At 39.6% G+C, this 27,225-nt stretch overlaps 1 protein-coding gene across 15 annotated transcripts in view; it reads right to left on the reverse strand.

Annotated features, from left to right (window-relative positions):
* The window catches only part of SK (small conductance calcium-activated potassium channel), an 848,626-nt gene that overhangs the window by 246,792 nt on the left and 574,609 nt on the right, over positions 1 to 27,225 (reverse strand). Inside the window, exon 1 of one of the 15 annotated variants that reach the window (XM_083141002.1) lies at positions 13,794 to 13,815. The exons of the other annotated variants lie outside the window; for them this stretch is intronic. The gene's annotated coding sequence lies outside the window, so the exon portion shown is untranslated. Of the gene's footprint in view, positions 1 to 13,793; positions 13,816 to 27,225 lie in introns of those variants that run through there. 15 annotated transcript variants of the gene reach the window in all.

Genomic DNA, 27,225 nt, shown 5'->3' on the forward strand with positions numbered 1-27,225 from the left:
CCTTTCTGTGCATAACGTGGACTTATAAAGCAAACTCAAAGATGCCATATGGAACTAGATACGTTATCCTCAGTGAAGGTGAACACAGTAATAATTGGAACGTTTAGTGTCACACAACCTAGGATGGCAACACTGATACTTCAGAAAATGTTCACGGTTACAAAATTGGGATACTTATAATTTGATATTTTAGATACTTATAGCTGTAAATTTCTAATATCTGGTAAAATTATTGCATCGCTGATACTTTATGGGTATGGCAAAGGGGATTTCAAACAGGGTTGGCAGGTACAACTAAATTTTCTGTTTAGAGAACGATGCTAGTTTGCAGTACCGGATTTATGTAAGTGTGGGTGATAACAACATCGTGAGTCTCTCCTACACACAACTTCAGTTTTATAACGTTTAGGACAAGTTATGTCACATAGTTATATTTTTACAATTTCTGAAATATTTAATTGTTCATTTCTTTTTACCTTGTGGAGGTTCCTTTGCAGATAGGGGGCCCCGCCTGCAAAGTGCCCATCTAAATTTAAATCCATCCACACTTGTTATACATGTAGAATAATAAAATAACTGACAAGGAAGGTTATCTAAGTGTCCCCCTCCGATTTCCATGAAACTTGGCAGGTGTATAGAGGGACCCAAAGGAAGAAATACGTGTTTTTTTTTTGTTTCGGCTAAAAAACAGTTTTAGGGGGCAAACGCCCCCCCCCCCTCAAATGTCAAGATGAGGACAAATTGAAGTGGGGATCTGACCCCGAAACCACGTAAATATGACATAGCTACCACTCTATTTCTCTCCTATTCTACCATTATGTACAACCTTGCTCCACAGATTACCGAAACAGGATGTAGAGCATTTCTTGCTAATGGAATGCGAACGACTAAAACTAGAACAACAATTTGCCAGTAAATCCCAACGCAGCTTAGCTGTTTTGCATCAGCTTTCTCTGACCTTCAATATCCTTCATGTCACGACACCTGCCTGGAATCTCGCAGATAAACCATCGTGCATATCTGAAAGGGCTTTTTTCTAAGAGACGCGTGCGTGAATAGTAAACCACTCCAATCTCTTATGACTGATAATATCGTATGAAAGGACTCCAGTAAATAAATGTTGCGTGTGTGGGCTCGACTTATCTCTAGCAGAGGAAGTTCCGTTTCGTACGAAGGAGCCAGAATCTTGTGTACGTCTACTGTAGTTAAACGGAAAAAATGTGGGATATTTTACATGGAGAAAAGATTAAGTGAATTAAAGTGTGTACTCTAAGTTCAAAATGAGATGTTACGAGAGGAATGCAAATGGAATGTTGGAATGAGGTAGAAAGAATAAGACGGGAGAAATAAGATAGAAAAAGACGAGAAGGGAAGGACAGTGGAGGTGCTGTGATAAAATAAAACGTGAGAGAAAGATACAAGATAGAAAAAAGTAAAAAGGGAAAAAGAGAAACGCGATAGAAAAGTTGCGGAAAGAAAAAACAGAGAGAGAGAAAGACAAAGAAACAAAAACGATTAAAAGAACTGATTAAAATGAGAGATTAAAAGATAAAATGTGAAATAGAACAGAAATGATAGAGGGTGAAGAAAAGAGAGGAAAAAGAGAGCACATAATAGAGAAATGCTGGAACCAGTGGCGTGCCAAAGGGGGGATTGGTGGGGGTTATAACCCCCCTTTGGCCCAGTATTCCTTAAAAAAAAGAGAACGTCAAAGGTAGGAAAAGATGACGAAATGAGGGCTGACTATCAGAAAAAGTGTACATAACCCCTCCCTTTCGAAAATCCTGGGCACGCTACTGGCTGGAGCACACCAGAAAAAGAGGGCGAGAGGATAAAAACAGAAATGATAGATTGATAATCTACGAGAGAAGTAGATATGCTATACTCAATAAAGTCCCGAAGTCGATTAAAACAATTTCATTATTAAAACAGAAAGATGCGTGTAATATACATACATACATAATTTAATAAGGCGTTATTTTTACATAGCATTCTATACTTGTATGTATAAGTAGCCGCTATTAATTTCCATTTTAGCTACATATAGATGCAACAGAGAGAAAATATGCATTTTCTAGTACGAAAGACTCGATGGCGTAGTAGTAACGTTGTTCCCTTGTAATCAAGGTGTCTTTGGTTCGAAACCCGTTAGAGGCACATGGCACAGAGATTCGGATCCCACTTTAAACTGTAGGTCCAGTCCCGATTAACCTTTCTGTGTATAAAGTGGATTTAAAACAGCAATTCATACAAGAGTATTGCAATGTTTTGATGCAATTGCTGAGACAAGTGACGCATTATTTTGTTTATTTCTGCATTTTTAATTTAAATATAGTTTCGTGTTAGCTACTACTTGCTGTAGCTATAGATTCTCTTGATGCAGGTTTTTGCTACTTAAGTAATTGACCTTTGGTGTTGCCAGCTCTGGAAGCACGAATTCGTCGAGTTAGCATGTACTCCGAACGGCACACCGTAATTTGCTTTTGTTTGCTTGTACACGGTATCATCATTTCCACACACGATATGCGTTTCTTTCTTCGTACTCGCAACTTCTTGACGTACGCGTGCGACACGCAAGTTGACGCACGCATGCTTATCTGTTTTCCTGGAGGTCAGTTGGGAGACCGGCGTAATGTGCTTTCGGTTTGTTCTGAGCAAAAACAAAAAAAAAAATAAAAGATCGTCGCATTGCAACACGCAGTGCCAAAAACTCTTCAGGACCTTCGTAGAGTCCTGGCATACATGTGTCTTGCAACACTTGGGCGTTGCGGAAATCGTTACATTCTCCCCCCCCCCTCTTTTTTTTCGTTTCACGTGTTCGGACGAATGAGCTTGGAACGGTATCAAAGCGCTGGGTAGTATAGGGCGACCAAATAGGAGATAAGAACTTGGTAACGTAGTGCCTCGTACACTAGGAGTTAACCCTATTGGTCCAGGGGAACGTATACTAATTTCTGGACACATGTAGATGTAGAACTAAAGATTTTACGATCGAAAGTCGCCAAGGTTCACTAAGAGGACTTCCGTGGCGAAGTGGTTAGCACAGCGCGCTATGATGCTAGACACCTCAGGCTCGAATTCCGGCCTGGGGATGGCTGTTCTTTCTGAGTGTCCATCAATTTCATCATATCACTTAGTCACTTCACGACGAATCCGAACCACTATGTGTCTCCACCGAGGATCGAAACCGGGTCTCCTTAATTACCACTACGACATCGGGGAGGTCTTAGTGGAAAGAGCGCATGACCCTGTGTTTATAATGTGTTCCCAGTTGGCGTAGAGGGAATTTAACTTAAAATTTTAAAATGAACTTCCAATTTATATTTTGTAGATCACAATGCTTTTGCTGTACGTTTTGAGCGCTACATGTAATAATAATAATATAATATATAAAAATGGATGTATGTGTGTGTATGTTTGTTCCAGCATAACTCTCGAACGCCTGAAGCAATTTCAACCAAACTTGGTACACATATCACTTGCAAGCTGGAAATAAATACTGTGTGGGTAAGATACCCCTGGCACCTCTAGGGTTGGGGTGGGAAGGGGTGACTAGTAAATATAATCGAAAACGAACGATATTAGTGTGCAATCCATAGTTTTCGGGGTCGCTAAGATGAATAGTGACCCTACCCTCCCAATGCCGTTCAACACCAAGACACCACTAGCACCCCTAGGGGTGGGCGTGGCAAGGGGGTGACGTGTAAAAATAATCGAAAACGAACGATATTAGTGTGGAATCCATAGTTTTCGGTTTCGCTAAGATTAATAGTGACACTCCCAATGCCTTCAACTCCAAGTTCATACCCTATTGGCATGAGGGTGAGAGGGGGTGAAAGGGGGTGAAAAATAAATTGTCAAAAATGACCCACATTAGTGTCGAATCCATACTTATCGGAGTTGCTAAGTTTATTGGTGGCATTCACGATGACATTTAAAATTAGTTACATTTTAAATTATAGTTAGAATTCATTATTTTCCTGTCTAATACAAGATTGGGATAAATAAATACCCGGGCAACGACGGGTAATCAGTTTAGTATAAATTTGAGCACCTGTTCTTCCTAATGGCTCATGTTATACCCGTGTAACTGTTAAATTTACTTACGAAACCCTACCATTTTATAAGTATCTTCGATCCCTGTATAGTATTGTAGATTTGGTTGTTTGACGTTGGTATGATGTCTCTTTAGATAAATCGCGACGATGAAGATGAATCATTTATTACCCGTGGCACAACAGCCCTTGAGGGCCAGCCTACACACAGAACCCAAAACGTGTCAATTGACACATATGTTTTGATTTCAACAACACGTTAATGTGCATAAACTGCAAATGATGCACCTTTTAGTGTGTCAAAACACACATAGGAATGCATTAAAGGGTATTTTTATGAGATGAAGTTCCGTGTGATGCACTAAAATGCATCAATTTGGAAGATCAGACAAGATCATTTCGAAGATAACAAACTTTCACTTTTAATGCATCAATTGACACTAATGTCAATTGCCGGTACGGTACCAGAGGTGGGAGATCATCCAAACAGTTACGGGGTGACGTGTGGTCAGCACGATGAACCCACAGTCATTGTGTTACGCTACTCATTTGCATCTCCCCAATTTCCTCACGATGGTGGGTGGTCGCCGGTCCCATACACAGGCCAAAATCTTAGGAGAAAATATCTCCCCACCCCCTCCGGAGACTCGAACCAGCACGCGTCCCGTAGCCCGAGCACAATTACTGACGCCTTAGCCAGAGTGCGGGTTTGATTGACGAATGTTGGTCGATAAAATACCTAACGAGTAATACACACGTCTAAGCTAGGAGTCGACCAAAGTTCCCGGGCGTGGTAACGCGGTAAGGTTACCAGAGGCTGGTTCTATTGTTCCTAAGACAATAGTGAAGTGAATCGAACCAGGGACCACCAGCACCGTAACAATGAATGCTAACAAGTAACTCTCGAAATAAATCTTCCCCAACAAGAGAACATATATTCTCATGGTTCCCAAGAGCACTGTGATGATAATACGAAAGGAAAGGAGGGTGGTTATTACAGATATCCGCCTCGGCAGCGAAAGAATGCGAGCATACACCATGCCTGGCTGCATAGACTTTACCGCGGATCTATATTTCAATTCGCCAGAATAGGTTGTCCGCTCGGCCAGAAATTTTTTGGTGCCTCCGGAAGCAACAAATAATCATGAAAGAAGCGACGCGTGAAATTCCACTTCGTTAGCCAGGCACTCCGTTCGCCTGTTGCAGGCAATTTCCACTTTAACCGAAAGAGCTAGGTTGGTGTTGAAAGAAGAGGAAGCAGATAGCCCTTTTAGTTGTGAAAGGGCTTGTGTGTGGCTGCGCTTCTACTTCTTCCGTTACTCGCGGCGATGAGGATGGATGATGAGCTTCAGAACCTCCGAAAATGTGGACAATAAGAGATGATCCGAAATGTTGTAGGAGTATTGGACCAGTATTGCAGCTAGATATACCATTATGGTCCAAAGTAACGGAAACAAAATCAACTCATCGATTGCCGCGCCCACCCCAATTAACCCAACAATCAGCAACAAAGTTGCTTACAGAATAATTGATTTGTTGTTCTAAGTCCGCTTTATGCACGGAAAGGGTAATCGGGACTGAACCTACAGTTTTCAAGTGAAATCCGAACCACTATGTGCCTCCACCGGGTATCGAACCCGGGATCTCTTGATTACAAGGTGACGACGTTACCACTACGCCAGCTTTGAGGCCTTACAGACAAAGGCCGTCACACGGTGTACAGCTTGGTGCTTATTGTTTACATTCAATTCTCAGAAGTATTCGAATAGCATTGTATTCCGCAAATTAATTTTAAAATTTCCATTAATTTTCTTACACCAGCATCATTGAACAACCATGACAATTCTTTGCTTAGATAATAATATATTTAGAAATCAAATGATATATTAATGAAGAATATGTCTGAATGTGAGTTTACAAAAAAACCGAGGCATTTTCGTATCACGACTGCAGTTCGTAAAAATCTGGATAGGGATTAAAAAGAATGGACTGTCTGGTAGTTTTTCATCAATGGTTAAGTAAATGAATATTGAGGAATGCAGACTTTTGGAGCATGGCCCTCCACAAACGACCCTATTTAAGCAAGGACAAAATCAAAATTCTTGCAAAATATGAAAGTCAATATTATTTATGTAGGTTTTTATAGGTTCAAATTAAAACATTTCATAGTTTAGGGGGGAGGGAGCATAGCACCCTTGCGTACCTGAAGGCTTTTGTAGCGAAGAAGTTGTGGCATTTGTTGTTGGTACAGTAGGATCCACGAGTATTACCATGTTCGTGCACTTTATTTGGCCCAATAAGAGGTTCAAGAATTACAAGAAAATTTAAAACAAGCTGTTGACAACTTCTGCACCAGCATACACAAAATTCCATCGCTTAAAACACATAGGATGTAAGAGAAAAATTAATGAAAAATAGTCATGGACAATTTGCACGGTAATACTCATGGATCCCATTGTACGTGCGATTTGGGAAAGTGGCAAGAATCGATTGATGAATAGTTGTCCGACCAGTCATGATTCTGAAAAGAAAAATCGAGTCTGCTGCGGCGCATATCTAAAACTAATTGGTAGTAGCTCTAAACCTGGCTCTCCTAACCTAACAATTCCTAACTTCAAATTCCGCTTAGGTCTAATAATGCTTGTGTGGTTAGGTTAGAAGGGCCAGGTTTAGAGTTCTCAGCATTTAGTTTTAGCGTTTGTTGCACACACAAAACCCAATGAATCTCGAATTTGAAACTTCTGAAGTTGAGAAGAGCCCTTAAAGAAATAACAGTAAATAAGGAAAAGCGAGAAGCAAAATAAAGCGTGGAATAAGAAAGTTTAAGAAATGAAAAATTACAATCGCGATCGTCCTGCAGGCTTAAAGACTAACAGTAACCAGACTGAAAATAGCCGTTACAAACAACAATATATCAAACAATAAAACGTGACAACATTGTTCGTTGTTCCAAGATTTATGTGAAAGACGTTCTGCTCAATTATTTCAAACTTTTCCCATAAGAAAACGAAACTTGAAACAATGAACTTGCAAGAGAAATAAATTCACACGCATAGAGATGATTGCAGATATAGAAAGAAGATAGATATGATGGCTAGAAAGTGCGAACACACCTTTACAGAAAAGAATGAATTACCCATGAAGGGAAAAACGGAAGCATATTCTATTTATATTCGCTGGCACGCGAACCCATTACAAGTTTCATATACCAAACTCAATTAACCAGTTAGTCCGGGATCACTAAATTACATGTACAGGGTGGGTCAAAAGCGTGGAACTACTCGTATAAAAGTCAAAAGGGCTAACACATATATAAATTTAATGCTCTGATGTGAATGAGAGGGAAAAGTATGCTACCAAAATGGCTGTCATCTTTCATGCGCGCCATCTTGGAGTCAAGTTCATTTTCTTAAATGAAAAGGTGGCTGTGTGAAATATGAAAATTGGATACACTTTCAAGGGAAACACGCACGGATGTTTAGTTTTATGGTAACATTCAGCATCCAGCAAATTCTCATCGTTAGATTCTAGAACAGCAAACGGAGAACCAATAAAATAAACAAAAAAGCGAGGAAAAAAGAGGAATCCGTATGTATATCATGCAGAAATATGTAAGCAATTCATTAGTTCATCATGTGGAGGCGCATAGTGGTTCGCAGTCCAGTCCCGATTAGCTTTACTGTGCACGAAGTGGCCTTAAAACACCAAATCAGTTCATCATTCATTGTCATTGTTGCGATCAGTCGATAAATTATTACGATTATTGTTATTATTATTAAAATAATAATAATAATAATACATTATTATTAATGTGCAAATGTAACAGTGTATGACATCAGCTAGCCACTTAAATCCTTTACAAACTGTTGAGAGCTAATATTTATCATGCTTTTAAAGTTAAGAAACCTAGAAAGTACCTGTCAACCACAGTACGCTATAAATAACTTAATTTCCACAGCACCACTTGCTTCAAAACAAATCGGAACAGAACAAAAAATATCGCAAAAAGTATTATCTCTCACGAAATGTCACAAGTCTTCATTTCGATACAAAAACCTATTCTGATACTAATGGGTTTTGCCAAAACGCACACTTACCACAATGAACTAAAAAAAAAGCTTTGAAACAACTGTTCAGAAACAGCGATATTTTCACCCCTTTTAGTCTTAATTATGAGGGAGGCCTGTCACGCAGAATATATGACCTGCATTATTTTCCATTTGATCAATTCCTGATAATCGTTGTTTATGCTGTACGACAGCTAACGGTATATTCAGTCCGTGTTTCCTTTCGCGTGTGTTCGTATCCCTCCATGTTATCAGTTGAAACAAAACAAATAGCGGAAAAAGAGTGGAATCCGAACGCATAGCATGCAGATATATGTAGATTTATTTGTTCAAATTCAACACGCACGTAAAAAACCTTATTGCGGCAACACGGAATGTCGATATTTTCATATATCATCTCATGAAAATGTTGTACGTCTTGAGGAGCTTTATGCTACACCAGTCATAATCCTGATTCGTTTGGTTTCTAGTTTTGGATGGATTCATAAAAAGTATGAATTTTTATTTATCATTGTAGAAACGTTAAGTTGAAATGTGAGAAGATATAATTTTACGCAAACAGTCGGTATTATTTTTACAAGTATTTTTCTTGGAAAGAAGTTAAATATATTTCTTTAAATTCGTCAAAACTTGAGTTTATTTTGTTTAACAATTAATAAAGAAGTATTTCCCATACCCTCAGTGCCATCTTGTGAACGCTGAGGATTCTCACGGGAAAATTTTCTGGCGTCGTAAGGCTTTCTTGTATTTTAATGTTTGTGCTCTTTCCTCACTTTATAATAGCTAAAAAGTGCACGAATGAAGAAACTTGTACAGAGACGAATATATAGAAAGGGTTATCCATGGCCTGGGAGGGATTCGAACCCAGAAACCTAGTGCCAGCACACTTAACGCACCGTGTCGTCACTACGGCTTAAGAGTAGTCATACCTGAACTACATTGATTTTATTTTTGTTGTCTGACGTCGCTTTTCGTCCATTTTAACTAATGGCAATGATGAGAACGACACAAATTGAGGACTAAAAGTGGTAAACGTTGTAAGTGCCAAAAGCGAAAGTGTTGCGAATCGCATCGTTCCGCACATCAGCCCGTAAGAACGTGCACACTAGTGACCTCTTTACACGCCCTTTGAACTACTTAGAGGATTACCAGCCACATTTCACGTTTACCAAGCATGGCAAATTTCACAGTTTAACGTGGAAAACGGTTATTGTGCCACTTACAGCGTTTACCAATTTTAGTTTCCAATTGATGAAGCAACACTCACATAGAACACACATGTCCAGATGCCCAGACCGAGTTTCGAACTCGAGGGCCCTGGTGAGATGACGCGCTGTACTAGCCACTCAACCACGGAGATTGGCACTGGAATTAGTGTCCCTAGTCCCGAAAACTAGGGATTACTGAATGTAATCAGGAATACACCTTCCCTAAATTAGGGTGCTTCACTCGCTATATACCGGTTGGTCCAAAAGTCCCGGAACGGTGACATATCGTGAGAAATACACATCGAATCGGAAAACGAAAAAAAACGTGTTTAATAAGGGAAAGAAAGCTATTCAATGACATCACACTTGATTCCCCATCACACTTGATCTGCATGTGATCGTACACACCCCCTTCCATATCTCTATTGAAAGGTCTTGACGTGCAGATTCCGAATCTGTAATCGCTTTCACTCTAGCTCAATTAGGGGTAGAAATACGTTCCTTTGAAAATTTAAAATGGCCATATCTCCGTTCCTAATTGAGCTAGGAGGATGGTTGATAGCTCGTTGGACTCGGAATGAAGTCCTCTTTCCGATTCTACAATGGAGAATCAATTGTGATGTCACTGAATAGCTTTCTTTCATTTAATAAACACGTTTTTTATTCGTTTTCCGATTCGATGTGTATTTCTCACGATATGTCACCGTTCCGGGACTTTTGGACCACCCGGTATTTGGCTGTTTGAGTGCCAGATTGATTACGCGATGGCGTAGTGATAATGTTGTTACCTTGTAAGCCGGGTTCGATACCCGGTATAGGCACTTTGCACAGTCGTTCGAATGCCACTTAAAGCTGTAAGTCGAGTTCTGATTAGCATCTGTGCATAAGGTGGATTTAAAACCAAACTCAAACAATATGCAAATTTGTTTGTGTGTGTGAGAGAGAGAGATAGATAGAGAGAGAGAGAGAGAGAGAGAGAGAGAGAGAGAGAGAGATGATGATGATGATGATGATGACAAAGTTCCACTAGTGTAGCGTAGCGTAGTGGTTACTCTGATCGACTTGTAATCAATGGCTATCATGTCCCAATTAACCTAATTGTATACACAAAGCGGACTTTAACTATTAAATAAGCCGAAGTTAATTTTGTTTTATTGCGATTTCACGATGCTACGAATGCAATTTTTACATGGTTTGATTCCCATTCCCGCCTGTTAACATATACTGCGGAGTTTTAGCGATTATGTAAGATTTTGTTCTATATAAGCTTTCGTGATTATTTACATATTTACTTAAAGTTTCAGATACAGTACTGAATGACCAATTTATACTAAAACTGTAGCAACAAGTAAAATAAATAAATATATATAACAACAACAAAACAATACAAGATGGCAGACGAAAAAAAAAAGAAAATGTTACGCATACATTCTTAGCGATTGTCCGAAACTGTGTTCTGACAAGAAAATATCAATATTTACAGGCAGGCTAGGTTAGGCAGTTCAGGTTTGGTTCTCTTAGCATCAAAATAAAGTCCTTAAATTCATTCTACTAAGGTTCCGATTTACTTCTACATTCATTCCCATTAATCAACGGACAATATCTTGTCCATAGGAAGCGCGCATGCTTGCGTAAGGTAATTTTTAAGTTTTTCAACATAAATAACTTGTTTCTCGAATCCAAACATTGGCCATTACTTTAAGGAAGGTTCAAGTTTCGTGTGACAATGATTTCCAAAATGCTACGATAGTCTTTCTGTTAGGACGATGGAGGACCACAGTGGTTCGGATCCGACTTTAAACTGTAGGTCCAGTCCCAATTAGCCTTAGTGTGCATAAAGTGGACTTAAAACACCAAAATCGATCAATCTTTCTGTTAGGAGAATTTGAAAAAAAAATAATCATAAAATAATCGGAACCGTTATCATTAAATATCCTATTGTAGGGATGTTTTAGCAATTTAAAATTCACTCTGAAAATATTCAACGGACATTACACTGCTACTGCAGACCAATCTGCCACGTAAAGCTCTTATCCAAACCTTTTCGTATTTCGAAAATTTGAAACCAGCGATACGAAACGACGTGAAGGAAAGAGGAAATAAAAGCGATAATATATTGGCGAACACCGATGTTACACCCGGTATAAGCTCAAAAAGGCATTCAGCCAAGTTATGGAATCATGGAAATGCAAATCAGGTCTGTACTCGCTCCAAGAGAGAACAACTTGATTACATTAAAGTTGGTATGAATAATTCATCACTTGCTAATATCCAGTAGAAAGGTCTAACTGGTGGATAACCTTGTGCAGCCCCCTGAATGCACGCTCTGCTGCACAACACCAGAGTTGGTTGGGTTGCCTGAGCACAAGGGGAAATAACACTGAATGAACATCTGTTCCTGTGGTTGTGTACTCGGGGGTAAAGATTTTCCCTGATTGTTGTCTAGGTTAGTAAGATTCATAAGAAACTAAGCAGGTGAACTGTATCTTGTCAGTTTCATAGAGTAAGTATCTGTGACGTAACAACAGACGTGACGATTGAATTATGATGAGATTTATTTTATGAGACCTTAGGGTGGCCATGATAAAATTAAAGTATAATTCCCGGATTTCAAAGTGAACTTTCAAAAATTTCAAGGGAACAAACAGATGGTTTCTTCATTTCAAATTAACGTATTACCACCTCTCACCACCCACACACATACAGACAAATATGTTAATAGTATGAAAGGTCTGTGTGATGCCTACGTATCAACAATTCTAATTCAATTCAATTAAACGGTGTATACATTTAAAATATTTAATTCACATTAGCTACATACACTCAAGACTCAAAATACATCAATAAACACAAGTCACAAATGTTGTGGGATGCACTAATTATGAAAAATTGCAGCTTTCCTTTCCTTCCTCGATAAAAATTAAAGCTAAATCGTGAAAAACCTTCCCTCTATTGTTTTTCTGTCTCTTAAGATTAATCACCGCGATGAAGATTTTAAGATGTTTTATTACATGTATCAGCATGTAGTGTCACGCTGCAAGCTGGTACGTGTAACGCACACACAAAAGAACAAAAAAATAGTGGAACGCCCGTCGGAATACCAACAATGGAAGATGCTCTTGGGGAAATTATATGAATGATGACGACGATGCTTCTATTTTGAAACATCTATGTCTAATACAGTCCCAAAGGCTATTTCCTTCTATCTGTTGAAAATCATACAAACTTGTATAAGAATGTAGACTTAAACTAATATTACAATCAGTAGCGCCAACTTCAAATACATTTTTAGAGTGTAAGATCGACATAAACAATATTTCATGTATGTAAATATACAGATGCTTCCGTTGGAGAATTTTGCTGGGGAAAAAGTACCCCCCCTCAAATCGTCGCCTGTTATCAAAATGGAAAGAAGGGAGCGATGTTGACTTGAAAGTGGGGTTCTCTTGTATATATGATAATTATGTGTTTAGCATAATTAGATTCTCACGAGCCAAAGTTTCCTCATCACCAAATTCCATGCCATCTTCTTCAGCGAGCAAAGCACACTGACTCGTGCCTCGCTTGGAATAACAGCATGTTTCTGCTCTGGGGGGTTGAGTTCGAAAACAAGATACCATGGCTCTGTGAGAGGGATAAACGAGATTCATTTTCCGTCCAGGGGGAAAAAACATAGAGTCACACGAATTCCGAGGACGTGCAGATCAGATTAGCCAGGAAACATACTAAACCACTGCTCCAAGTGTCGTAAATTTTGTCGTCGTTATCTCGACCACTCACTTAAGTAAACATACCATGTTCAGTTTGACTCTTGTTCCTCTTTTTGGTGTCTAATCCTTAATCCACACATGCGTTAACTGTAGGGTCCTTCCATTTTTATTTATTCCACGATGTTGCTTTTCTACCCCTTGGGTTAATCATAATAAGAAGAATTAAAGGACGCAGCATACTTTGAGAACATTATATTATATCTTTTCTATATCGTGTAATGCTTCTTAAAATGAAACATCGCTGTATGAATGTAGAACTAGATGAATAATACGAAAAGCTAGAGAGACAAGAACTTAAAGAGAATCGGAAGAAAAATGAAGGAAAACAATTAACGGTAAACAATAAGTACTCCTTACACTAGTGTTCTGCATCGGACCATTTTCGCTCGCTCAAACTCGTTCCAATCTCCCACGCTAGAGCGTACTACGCTCGATCGTACCGCACTCGTAGTGGAATGATTGAAAACGTCCCGTATTTCAGAACCTAATAAGCAGCACTGTCAACATAAAACCCATACGTGGAAGGAAACCACTCCATGCAATTAGAATTCTAAATCATAATTCCGTATATTATTATGTAAGGCTCAAATACAGCACATATGAAAATGGATACACGTGCTCACAGAGCTGCCTAAGCAATTACAAATAGCGTATCACAGTGCAACAAGTACGTGTACATAATTTTTCACTTACCGAAAAGGATAATCATATTTTGCGAAATAATAAAATGCAGTTATAACAATCAATCGAACATTTCAATATGACAATAATCGTAGAAACATAAAATGTGAGCCTTGGTAGTTTTAGCCCATAATCATCCATTTCATTTTCACATATGGTAGAATACACAAAACTGCATTTTAACATTGAGATGATGATTATGTACCGAAACTTATATTTTCACGATCCATATTTGAGAGCCCACTACCATAGACAAATTACGGAAATATCTGTACTAATAGGGTTCGAGAGTTCGCGTGTATATCGCTCGTTCGGTCGTTTTTCGCTCGAGCGGAAGAATTATCAATTCTGTGTGCCATCTAGCGTTGCGAATGCGAACTGTTTGCCGCTCGAGCGAAAAACGCTCACTGCAACACTCTACCTTGCACATTACAATATGCAGTAAAGGCATATCAGGGATATGTGGAGGTAGACACATTCCCAACCTCGACCACCTATGACCCGCACGGAGTGATTAGCACAGTGCGCTGCAACGCTAGGGGTTCCGGGTTCGCATCCTGGGTGTTTTCGAAAGTGTCCATTCATTTCATCATATCATTACTCATCCACATCTTTGCGATTGGCCAAAAGTGGCAGAAAAACGAAATAAAGTAAATCACATCAATCAATCTGTCGACCATTTATGGAAGTGATGTGATCAGCACTACGCTCGAGCCGTCCTAAGATACATAATATATTAGAGGCTGCGTAAACTTCAAAGCTGCTATAAGGAGGGACATTGCTTGAAAATTTCCCATCCGAAATCACAGTAAACAAGGATGGAAAAATAATAAATAAAAATGACAGCAAAAGGAATATACAACAAAAACGATACATAGAATAACATGTATGAACAGCCTACAACTTATTGGTAAAACGCCATTTTAAAAATACAGGCTTTTTAGTTGCCTTGTTTATTTACTGCAAAACATTTGATTGCTTGTTATTAAAGAAGCTGCCTAATCGGAATTTCTCACAATTATACGTGACACCTAAACAATTAACACTGTTCACCAATTAAGTAGGATTTGGATGATGTGGCATCCACTATACTGCGACTCGGTACATGCTGAACAAAACGCAGAAATGGCATGGTGTGTATGAAGTATGGAAAATATGTAATGAGAAATGGCATGATCAAAAACTACTGATGAAAGAGTACAGAATATGTAGCTACATTATTTTCGCATGACTTGGCCGCGATTTGGATGCCTTTGCTGGCGTGGCTTCTCAGTGGCGCCGACTTACATGGGCATATGGGGCTGAAACCCACCTGATGATGTCGCTGTTATTTATTATATTTTTATTTTAGAAATAAAGTGCCCGTGCTTAAGAAAACAAAATGTTATTTTCATTGTAGACTTACTGAATTCTCGCACCTTAATTACTTACTTAGTGTTAGGTTCATAATAATTTGCTAACATCTGCATTATGATGCTTGTCAGTGCCCTAAATTACTTACACTATCCGTGGTTACATCGTTATTAGGAAAATAAGGGAGGATAAGGCCTTATAACCAGTGATGTGCGTCTACGCGTAAACAACGATAGTCTACATTCTACACGTAGACTATTTTATACACGTAGATTACGTAATCTATGTAAACAACATGGCAAAAGGTGATAACTTAGCAAAGGGCGTTGTGGAAGTAAAACAAACTTATACTGCGTATCAGTTGCTGATGTGTAAGAATAACTTTTCATACTCTTTCTTCCAAATTCGAACTATTTCTCACCTAGGAAGAAACCTAATATAGGAAATATTCTAGTATGTTATGGAGAAAATACCACTCTTGCCTCACGACTGCCATCTGTTGTTGTGTTTTGCATACTATTTATCTTCTTCCATAGTTGATAATAGAAGATACGAGAAATTTTGTTGTAAATAGGGTTCTTTTTATTTCGTTAGGAACCAATATAGTTGAAAATGTCACTTTCCTTTCAAGAAACCCTTGAAAATTAATTTTAATGCACTTTAGAATGTCTACGTAGTCTATGTAAACTACAACCCAATGTAATCTACGCGTAGATTACGTGTAGACGTAAACGTATAGTCTACGGCACATCACTGCTCAAAATAGGCAGGTAGAAAGCACAGAATAATACAAGATAGGCAGTAAAATTGACGAACATTGGCAGATTTGTCAATATTTTCCCACATTAGGTATAATTCATATTGTGGACAAAGAAGGAGATCTTGAAAGAGGAATGCAGGTGCGACTTCCGATCGGGCAATGTCATCGCTGAGTCATGTAAACTGGGAGACAATGGCCGGGAGGAAGTCGTGGCTGATCGGGGAGTTGCATTAGGGGAAGCGTGGGGAGAGAGTGGAGTTCTGGAAGTGAGGAGCTGCCAGGACAGGAGAGAGAAGGCTTCTTCTTCTTGACCATGTTCGAGTCCGCATGGTCTGGGTCATAATAAATATTGGTCAGAAATGAGTGTCTCTACTGCTATCTCCCCGTACTGCCAATAAGGCACTTCAACAATATGTAGTTATCTTCGTAATAGGCACTTATGTCTAAAATAGGCAGAAAACAGCCAGTGTAATATTCATGTATTGGTCTCATAAATGGCCTGACACTGCTTTTAAACGAAAAAGCATATATTTTCTGCCCAAGGAACAAAAAATACATTTTTGGGTAAATCATCAGCCTACGTATATTATCGCTTAAAAATATAAAACAAATCTCACGAGTTCAACCGATCCAATGTTTCTCAAAAGATCACCACTGTGGCCACTGGCATACCAAGGATTTTCTTTCGGGAGTGGATAGTACACTCATGCTCATAAATTAAGGATAATGCTGAATCTTGTACAAATAAATATTTGATGTGCACGTTGCAGCTTGAAATGATGTCTGGGTACTGTACCAAAGAACCTGTGTTGACTATGACCTTGATCCAGTGTGTGGTGGCGCTGTAAGCAGACAAATGACTCACAGGAGCGAAACTGGTGACCAGAGTACAGTGCCTATAGGAAGTGTGCAGTTGTGTTCGGTTGTGCGAATGGTGAGTGTGTGTGTGAAATGGCTCAACAAACACATATTGATGATGTAATGAGGGGAAGGATACTTGGGCGGCTAGAGGTGGGCCAAAGACAGCAGGTCGTGTCACAGGTGCTCCATGTGCCACAAAGTGTCATCTCACGATTATGGCAACGATTACAACAGACTGGAAACGTGTCTCGGCGCTACAGCAGTGGACGTCCACAGTGTACAACACCACGAGAAGACATGTATCTGACCATAAGTGCCCGGAGAAACAGACGGAGTACTGCCGGGGGCCTTGCTCGAGACCTTGCAGCTGCCACTGGAACAGTTTCCAGACACACTGTGTAGAGACGGCTCAACATTCACGGTTTATTCGCCCAGAGGCATGCAATTTGCATTCCACTGTCACATGGTCACAGAGTAGCCCGTAACAACTGGTGTAGAGAACACAGGACATAAACAATGGAAGAATGGTCTCAGGCACTCTTCACTGACGAGTCCAGGTATAGTCTCAACAATGATTCTCGTCGTGTAACCATCTGGCGTGAACCAGGAACCAGATACTGACCCGGTACCATCGTCGAAAGGGACCAGTATGGAGGTGGTGGTGTCATGGTGTGGGGTGGCATTATCCTAGGTTCACGTACACCCTTGCATATCTTCAACAGAGGTACTGTAACAGGTCAGGTGTACCGGGATATTATTCTGCAAGACTACGTTCGTCTTTTCAGAGGTGCAGTCGGTCCTACGTTCCTCCTGATGGATGACAATTCCAGGCCACACCGAGCTGCTATTGTGGAGTACCACCTTCAAACAGAAGACATCATACGAATGAAGTGGCCTGCCTATTCCCCTGACCTCAACCCAATCGAACATGCTTGGGATGCTCTAGGCCGACGTGTCGCCGCACGTCTTCCACCTCCTCGAACTCTTCAGGAGCTCCGACAGGCACTGGTGCAAGAATGGGAGGCCATGCCCCAACAGCTGCTTGACAACCCCCTCCAGAGTATGCCAAGCCATTGTACTGGATGTGTCAATGTGCATGGGCATCACATTCCATACTGAAACCTGTGCACATGCTCAAAGAACTGTGGAACAACATTTTACAATCTCCCTTGCTTTGTATCATATGTGCGCTCTTTGGTTTTTCCTAAGTTTTCTGCTATAAACAGGGTTAAACAGGGTATGTGGATGTCTTTCTTGTGTGTTCAACATGTGTCTGTGCTCCCACAACTAGTTTTTTTCAGTGCTGTATCGTGGGGCACCAAAACCTCTATTATCCTTAATTTATGAGCATGAGTGTACATAGATGAATTTTAGGGGTGGGGGTGGCATACGCAGTATGATACTTCGTATTTTTAGAATACTCTCAGAAATGGCAACCGTGGGTCATTTTAAGAGAGGTATGCATTTGCCACTCTGGTTTTTCCCTACTTCCTTGCTGCATTTATTTGAAAATGTTGATTTTTTCAAAATTTCGGAGGGGGCTGTAGCCCCATCAGCCCCCCTCTGCGTACGCCAGTGACCGTGGCTTCTCACCTACATGACACACAGCTTTCCTCTGCGCAACGCACAGGTAAGTGAACTGTTACAGCTTCACTGACTAAATCCCGATATGTTTACATAACCGCGCTCTAGCAACAAGCGAACGAAACGTATGTGAAATCTTCTCTAGACTCAGCACACGAATAGAATAACGTGAGACGTGTGTATCTTTTGTAGTGGACAAACCAAGTTAGCGTCAAGAGAGCATTAATGGCGCCGTTACGTCAGCCGTAAACGCCTACAGCGCCACAGTTGAGCGATTATGATAAGTTACCGCTGGGCTGTATTTTTAGAATGAACTCGCCCAACCTTCTGACTCATGCACTTTGAACACAAACCTAATGGCAATCGCTACTACATTTTACTTTCTAGAAATCCTTCGGTAGCTTTACTCGTGTCTAAATGCAAACTCTCTTACCGGCGAAGGTGCAAAGGGAGTTTGTGTAATGGCCATTATTCAAAAGACAGGTTTTAAATTGTCATTAATTTAATATTTCGAATTGGCCAGCTCAGAGGCGGAGAGTGTTGAGTGATTAACTAATGACATTGAAGTCGAGGGTTATGAGTTTGAGTCAAACCACAGTTCGGTATTTTATGAGTATGTCTTCATTTAATAATTAACCTAACTTAGCTCTCTCATTAATACGACAATCTCGCTTCGCTGCTTGCAGCGTTTGTGTCTACAATCACAATACGAAAAGTTTAGTTTGTTTGTCAAGAAATGTCTTAAGGGGTTCCAAAGCCATGTTAAAGCATAGGCCCAAATTTCAATGGATAACCGTACAACTAATATATAGATTCGGTAAGGAAGAAATTTTCCGATATAAAAGATTGTTTTATTCTCTAGAACTTGTGATACTTATAATTTTGTTACGATTCAAGTTATTTAAGTAAATAACAGAAAATGAAAGGTCTCCGTCATGTTCAAACTACTACTATCAAATATCTAGCACATTGGGTTCTTCCAACATCCTTCGTTCCACTTCTCTTAACTTTAAAAGAAACACAACGCAAACGTGACGTCATTTATTGACATCAAATGTTGCTTCATTATCGTTTATTGACCAACCTGTATGTAGCTACCTTGAGTATAGCTATGCGTAGATCTGGCAACATGACACTCGGTTGCCATGACAAACGGTGCTGTCATCTGTTATCGAAAAATTAACGCAAAAAACCTTTAGTACGGCCTTAATATGTGCATTTATCTTATGTTCGGTCACTTTTCTACCACTTTTGACTACTCGCGACGATGAGCATGAAACGGTGAACACATGAAACGACGAAAAGATACTCACAAAGGATCAACAAGAATAAGACAAACGCCTTCGCTGCCCTTAGTGGCCGAGTGCCTAGTACAGTGCGCTACGATGCCAAGGGACAGGGGTTCGAATCCCGGCCTGGGCAAGGTTTTTCTTTTCGAGACTCCCTTTATCAATTACATCATATCGCTCATCATCATATTCGCGATTAGCCAAGAGTGACAAAAATCGGCGCTAAGTAAGAAAAATCGTATCATATTTGCGGTCACTTTTCTTCCACTTTGGCGGCGATGAGGATGAAAGGCAAGGATTCGAACCCGAATCCTTGATAAGAAGATCACCCACCCAATGTGGTCGGCCAATAAGATTGTTGGCAATGAAAGGGTAGACAAGAATAAAACAAATGTGAAATTGCAATTTATGTTTATACAAATTTAGTCTTTGCCAACTTCAGCAGCAGAGCGGTTAGCACAGCGCGCTACGACGCCAGGGGTCCCGGGTTCGAATCCAGGTCTGGTATGGGTTTTCTTAGTGAGTCCCTTCATCAGTTTCATCATATCATCACTCATTCTCACCTTCGCAATTAGGGAAAAGTGACAGAAAAGCGAACTAAAATACACCAAACCAATAATCTTCGCTGTTACAATATTTCTGTGAAAGACATTTACTAGAATTTCAGTTCATCAATAATCTGTATGGATATCAACAAGATACCATTATTTGCGTGGGATGGGATACTTTAATGATATCATACGGAGACTTGCCAGAAGGACCTGAAGAAAAACGATCAGCGCTCAGAGAAGGAAGCTGAAGATAGGCGATAAGGAGGAAAAAAGGACTTGGTGTAAGAAAGGCTATCTTCACCGCATAAAAATGTGGTTCATAAATTTACTTGCGAGATTATCTGTGGTTCGGTTCCTAACATATGCGCAGAGACAAATGTCTTTCCTTCTTAACGGCGTTTCTGCCTCTTTTTCCAGCTTCCTCTTAACTTTTCGGGAAGAGGCCGAAGACAGATTTGGGAAAGAGGAACCAACAAAAGGGGGAGGGACAAACAGGATAAACTTCCTCAAAGCAGTGTTGCAAACCTTATTTTTTAGAAAGTTCCGGACAGAACGTTTTCCCCTTTTCTTCTCATTTCTACAGGTACTAATCATCACAACTGTACAGAAACCTACCATTATACACATTACATTACGCATATGGCAGACGTGGCGATCCATTTGTGTCAATTACTGATATCTCAGAAAGTACAATTCCTACAGGGATAAACCTTGGTGTGCCGATATCTCTCAAACAGCAAATAAAACGATATAAATCGTCTTCTGGTGACAATTTTGCCAGCGAACGTTCCAGATTTGTCATGGAGATGGATGTTCTTTGGTGAGTGCACTATGTCAATTTCATTCCACTATCATTATGTTGTCCTCTTTGGCCGACTAGCAAAAATACCACAAGGCGACTGAAGGTAATAAGAATTCAACTGTAACTACCGAGTGTTCCAAAATAGTGTTTATACTCTTTGAATATTAATAACCGAGAAACTATTCAAGATAACTTGACTGGAATTTCTATATTCGAAGCTTCAATATCTACAAATGTCTGAGTGAGCGTGTGCAGACATTCTGTTGCTTTTAGTTCCATCACAGCCCACCAGGTGGTATGCATTTGTGTACCCAAAGTGGCCGAGGTGAGCAATGTTTCTTTTGAGCAATATCAGAATTGTCAAATAACCACCCAGGTCCCCCAATTTAACACCGTTAGATTTATACCGTTGGGAAACTGAAGAATGATGTGTACCCCACAAAGCCATAGTCACTGGATGACATTAAACATGTGATTGACAGTACCTACGTATGCTTCCCTTCCTGTGGATTTGTTCTATAGCATTGCAGACACAGTATTTAAGGTGGGTGACACGCAAAAAAAAAGTTCATACTTGCTGTTATTAGTGTTCGCATTATTAACGTTCAAAGAGTGTAAACACTATTTTGGGACACTCTGTATATATAAAGAGTGTATAAAGTTTTGTACGCACAAATAGGCTACTGGGACTGGACCTGCAGTATCAACTGAAATTCGAACCACTATATGCCTCTATCGGTAGGGTCTGGTGAGGAACACACCCAGCTTTCATCAAACGCCGAAACTAAATGATAATGCGTGTGCTCCACACCAGACCCTATAGGTATCGGACCCCGGGACCCCTTGATTAAAAGGCAACGACGTAATCACTACACCATCGTGGAGGGCCGGAAATAACTTAAGCGATCACAGAAACATATACTCTGTGATAGCTTACAGATATATTGTGGGCTCATACCCTCAATATACTTTTCAGCTGGACACCCTCAGAATTTTGAAGGACCTCGTAAATACTCCTTTAGTGTGACATACGTTATCTTAATTTGTCCATTAGTATGCCTGCGCTGAAATTTTGAAGGCTAATAAACTGTATATTTCTAGAATTGCAACGCAATTTTAAAACTAATCAAATGACAAATATCCGACAACTAAAATACCAATGGTGCTGTATAAGTAAGTGATCACGGTGCTGCCATCTATTTGTCGGTTTCTTACTACCGAAACTAATGGATAATGCGGTGACTACTACAAATATGAGCGATGAATGACTTAAAAGAACAATGCAATGCCAATTAAATTCAATATTAGTTACCATCATTGACCTGTTTACGAAACTGCGGGAGATAAAATCTGGTGTTTTATAAGACTTGGTAAATGCTGATCTATTACTATACGGATTACATCATTGGGTAGTTAGTTTTCAATATCATTGTGTCGGGAGTGATAAGCACAGCGCGCTACGACACGAGGGGTCTTAGTTTGAATCCGGTCTGGACAAGGATGTTCATTGTGAGTGTCCCTTCATCACTTTTATCATATCATCACTCATCAACATCTTCGCAAATTAGCCAAAAGTGGCACAAAAAGCGAACTAAAATAAACTAAATCAACCAACCAACCATTATATCATCATTATCTTCGCGATTAGCCAAAAGTTACAGGAATGCGGACTAACACAAAGCAAAGCAAACCTATTATCATAGAATCATCGTGACAAATCTTTTTCACTGAGTCTAGAGATATTTCCGTGGTTGCAGCAACACTGTGATGGCCAGTCTAAGAGAGGGAGAAGACATCTTGAGAGAAAGTTTCCTTTCTGTAATTTGTCTTTGGATTCTCTTGGAAGCGGATGGGAGTAGGGGGTTGAAGAAGGGTCCTCCGACTGGAAGATGAGTTCTTCGGGATTTCAATTTCATTAGATGCTGTCCGACGGTAGCCTGAAGGTCACCAAGAGGCGGTCGACAGAGGATTTCGCATGCAAGAAAGGAGGGACGGGGGGGGGGGGACATGAATTTGTCCAGGCGGGAGAAGATGGACCAGTGTAATGGGGGGAAGTTAGGGGGAATGCGAAAGTTGTGTTTCCATATGACCTGAGGGCTTCTTGTTTTTCTTAGAAAACCCCGCGGGCATTGGACGAAGGATGAATGGCCATGTCTCTTCACCATGCGCTTCTTCAAATGGAGGCTTTGACGGAAACCTCTGCAGATTTTCCAAAAGTTACTTTCCGAATTGCCCTGGCGCTCACGGTTTTACAAACATGTAAAATTTCATTCGATTGTCACAGTCATTCTTTATATCACTCACAATTTTATTGTAAGGAATACAAAATATTTGATAAGAAGAAGGATATTTCATTATCACTGTTACTATTTTTAAAATGTAATATTATTATCGAATATAGTGATATACATGAAGCATTGTAAGTTGATTTCTGTCTTCTATTTATTTCAACAATTTACAGATTTTGCGCTTATAATTGTTGCTGTTATGTTTTTTAATTAGCAACAAGACACAATCTATAAGTTCTTGAATACATAAAAGACAGAAATCACCTTACGATGTTTCATGTGTATCACTATATCCCATAATAATATTACATTTTTAAAATAGTAACAGTGATGATGAAATATCCTTCTTCTTATCAAATATTTTGTATTCCTTACAATAAAATTTTATTTCGCATTTCTACCACTTTTGGTTAATCATGAACACAAGTGATGAAATTCATGAATGGACACTCACAAACACCCATGCCGAGGCCAGGATTCGAATCCGGGGCCTCTGGCGTCGTAGCGCGGTGTGTTAACCACTCCGCCACGGAGGTTACGTTTGGTGTAAACTGGCCAACTATGATGCTTTCAAGAAGACTTAGCCGTGGCACTGCTTATGCGTTCGAGCTAAAAATACCAAACATAATCTAACGTCCTCAGGAAGATGAATAGCTCATTTAAACTTTCCCTTTTCATGGATGTTAACCACAGAATATAAGTGCATCAAAAGCCAGGGAGCGCAGCCTAAATCTTCCCGGGTGTATTAGCAAAACACAGTGCCTTAATTTGTTTTTCTGTGCTAGCAGAATGTGGTCCGTGTAGCGGCTGGAATTACGTCCTTTGCCGGCGAAATTGGATGTAAGTTAACCTTCAATTCAAGCCGAGGTTTTTTCAACTTTCTCTTCGGTAAGCAAACTGCAGAACACTGCAACTCTAGTTAGTGGGTCTGGCCTGGGGGGGGGGGGGGTCATCCAGCTGCAAAGACACTAAAAGCTTTAAACCTGGCGTTCCTAACCTACAATTCCGCTTAAGTCTAATAATGCATATGTGGTTAGGTTAGGAGGGCCAGGTTTAGAGTCCTTAGCATTTAGTTTTGGCGTTCGGTGGAAGATGGGTGTGCCCGGAACGAGACTCCTGATCAACAAAATGCTATCGAGAACAGATCCATGTCGTCCGAAAATGGCACCTCTCAGACTCGCTGTATGCATTGCTTTTGCTTTGATACGGGTGGATGTGTCGTGTTGAAGAAGGATTTATATTTGCGTCTGTGTAGTTTTAAGTTGATAAGTGATAAAGCGATAAATATTGAATGTTAATAAGTGCTATACTTTTATTTATCGTCAAGTTAATTTCCTCATTCAAAAATATTAATTCTAATTTTTCCTTTCGTCTTTCTAAATCAGATATTACTTTTAATTTTCAACCTATTCCACTTTTCTCCATTACTACGCTCATTATTCATTCTAAATAACATTTCCCCCCAGCCATTTCCCCTAAATAGTCGATTATCTGTTCAGTCACAGCCTTTTCTTCTTTATTACCGAAATTCTTTTGTGTCATAAGTATTTTCATTTTTAATTTGTATTCTTTTATTGGTAAAATATTCTTTATTTTCGTCGATAATCCTATACTAATCAATTTCCTCCCACTCTTGTTGGCTTATGAATTTTCTTTTCTCAGTTATAAAGTGCTGCAGTGAAAGATTTCGCTCGAGCGCCAAGTAGTTAGCACGAACGACGCTAGGTAGCGTACGGAATCGAGAGCTTCTTCACTCTAGAGAATAACGCTCGAACAGGCAAAACGAGCGGTATACACTCGAAGCCCAGTATTAGACTAGGGATGTGACGAAGCTGAAAATTACTGATGCCGATGTACTCACTGATAATTTTTGGAACCGATGCCGATATTTAACAGATTCCGATACATAAGATTATTAAACAGAAATGGGATGTTATTTTCAGCATGACAAAAATAAATTTGCTATGTACATTTCTATTGCATAGCATATGTATATACATATATATTCTCAAGAGATGCAAATGTACATTTGCATCTACAAAATGTTATGTGAACCTTTAAGAAGAACATTGATTCTCAAGAGATTAAACATTAGTACACAAGCAGTTCTCTGAAATGCAAAATGAATTGCTGTTCTGCCAGATTGAACTTCAGAAACACGAGATTTGGAAGCACTTCAGGAAGTAACCTACTTCTTCTCTTATCGCAAATCTGTTCAGCAACACTGAACACTCAATCACTGAATACTGATGCAGCAGGTATGCCCAAGTATTTTCTCAGGACTTGCTTCAGGTTTGAATATTCATTTTTGAATTTCCAATACAATAGCAATGTACTGTTTTATTTCTGACTTATAGTTAGGTTGATTATCTGAATGAGAGTTTTATTACAAAAAACTATACAATAATGACAAATCGTAACCAAATTTTCAATAAATCTTACATATCTAGAATATAAAACTTGAACTTGTTAGAAGGTAAAACTGTAGTATAATCTGTACCGGTTTAAATATCGGATTTTTTGCCGATTCCGATATCTCAATTTCTGCCGATTTTCATATATGTGTAATCGGCTTCGGCACATACCTATATTAGACGTATAACCGTAATTTGTCTATGGTGGTGAGCCCTCAAATATGGATCGTCAAGTGAAACACGCATTATAACACCATTAAGCCTTGTTTCCATGATTTGAAAAACTCAATATGTTGACCAAGGCGTAATTTATTTTATTATAAAACATAAACTAAACGTAACGTTTCAACCTTCTAGCAAGGTCTTCTTCAGACTCTGCACCAAGTACAAAAGTAACAAGATACAAAAACAGGACGATATATATACACAAACATTAGTCGCCTCCAGACTATTAGAAAGTTGTTCTGGAACATTCTAGCAGGTGGCTTTCCCTTGTCAACTTCACCTAAAAGGCTAAACATATTTTCTTTCATCTAGAATGTGGTTGGACTCTTTATCTCACGCTCTTTTCCTTCATTCTTCTCTCCTCTTTCTCTCTAGTCCTTTCCACTCTTTTTAACACCTTCTTCCATTCTTTGTTTAACTTCAGACGCAGTGAAATTGAAACATAAGTGAACACAGTCATCATTTCCATGTTAAAATGTTCTTTTGTATATCTTACCAATACAGTGATACATGAAAATGAATAGATGATTGTGGTCTGAAACTGCCAAGTAGGATATTTGACATTTATATGTCTACGATTATTGTCACATTAAAATGATATTAAATTGTTTACGGTCGAGGGTCGGAGACTCGAACTATTACGAGCGAGCGAAAGTGGTCCCATGCAGTATTCTACTCCGTTAAGAAATCAATAACATGTCACGAAATAACGAGGTTAGTAGATAACTTCAAAGCTCTTGCTTAGCCAATTACATTGCAAAGCTCACAATGAACGTAAGCAACTCATTCATCTCTTCTCAGGTACTTCAGGTGAGTGGAAATACTACCGTTTCATGCCAAGAACTTTAACAAGTACAAAGTCGTTGAAGATCCGAATGGAAAACCCCTGAAATAAATAAGCTCGGACTTGTTGTTCGTAACAAGACTGAACACGTCACGCCAATTCACAAAAAGTCAAGTACTGAAATGTCAACAAAACCATTGGAATTCTGCAAAGTGCAAAAGAGCTGAACTTTACTCGACCCGACGTGTTTTGGCTACTCTGCGGGCAATTGTTTACAGAACACATCTGCGAAACAAACAAACCATTCACTTTAAGAAGCCTTTCGTGACTCATTCTTGCTGGCTTTCATTGTTGCCTTTGGGCTTCGAAATGTCCGCCCTCTGCCTCCTTTACGATCCAGACGTGATGCATAGACAGCCTTGCCACAAGAAACAGTCTATTTTAGCTGAAAAGTTCTCGACCTGGTCAAAAAAGAAATGACCCAGAACCATGAAACTTTCCTGCTGCTACACATATTAACCAAGAAGTTCAAC

The sequence above is a fragment of the Lepisma saccharinum genome, chromosome 19 (assembly GCF_977018435.1).
Source record: "Lepisma saccharinum chromosome 19, izLepSacc3.1, whole genome shotgun sequence".
Lineage (NCBI taxonomy): Eukaryota > Metazoa > Arthropoda > Insecta > Zygentoma > Lepismatidae > Lepisma > Lepisma saccharinum.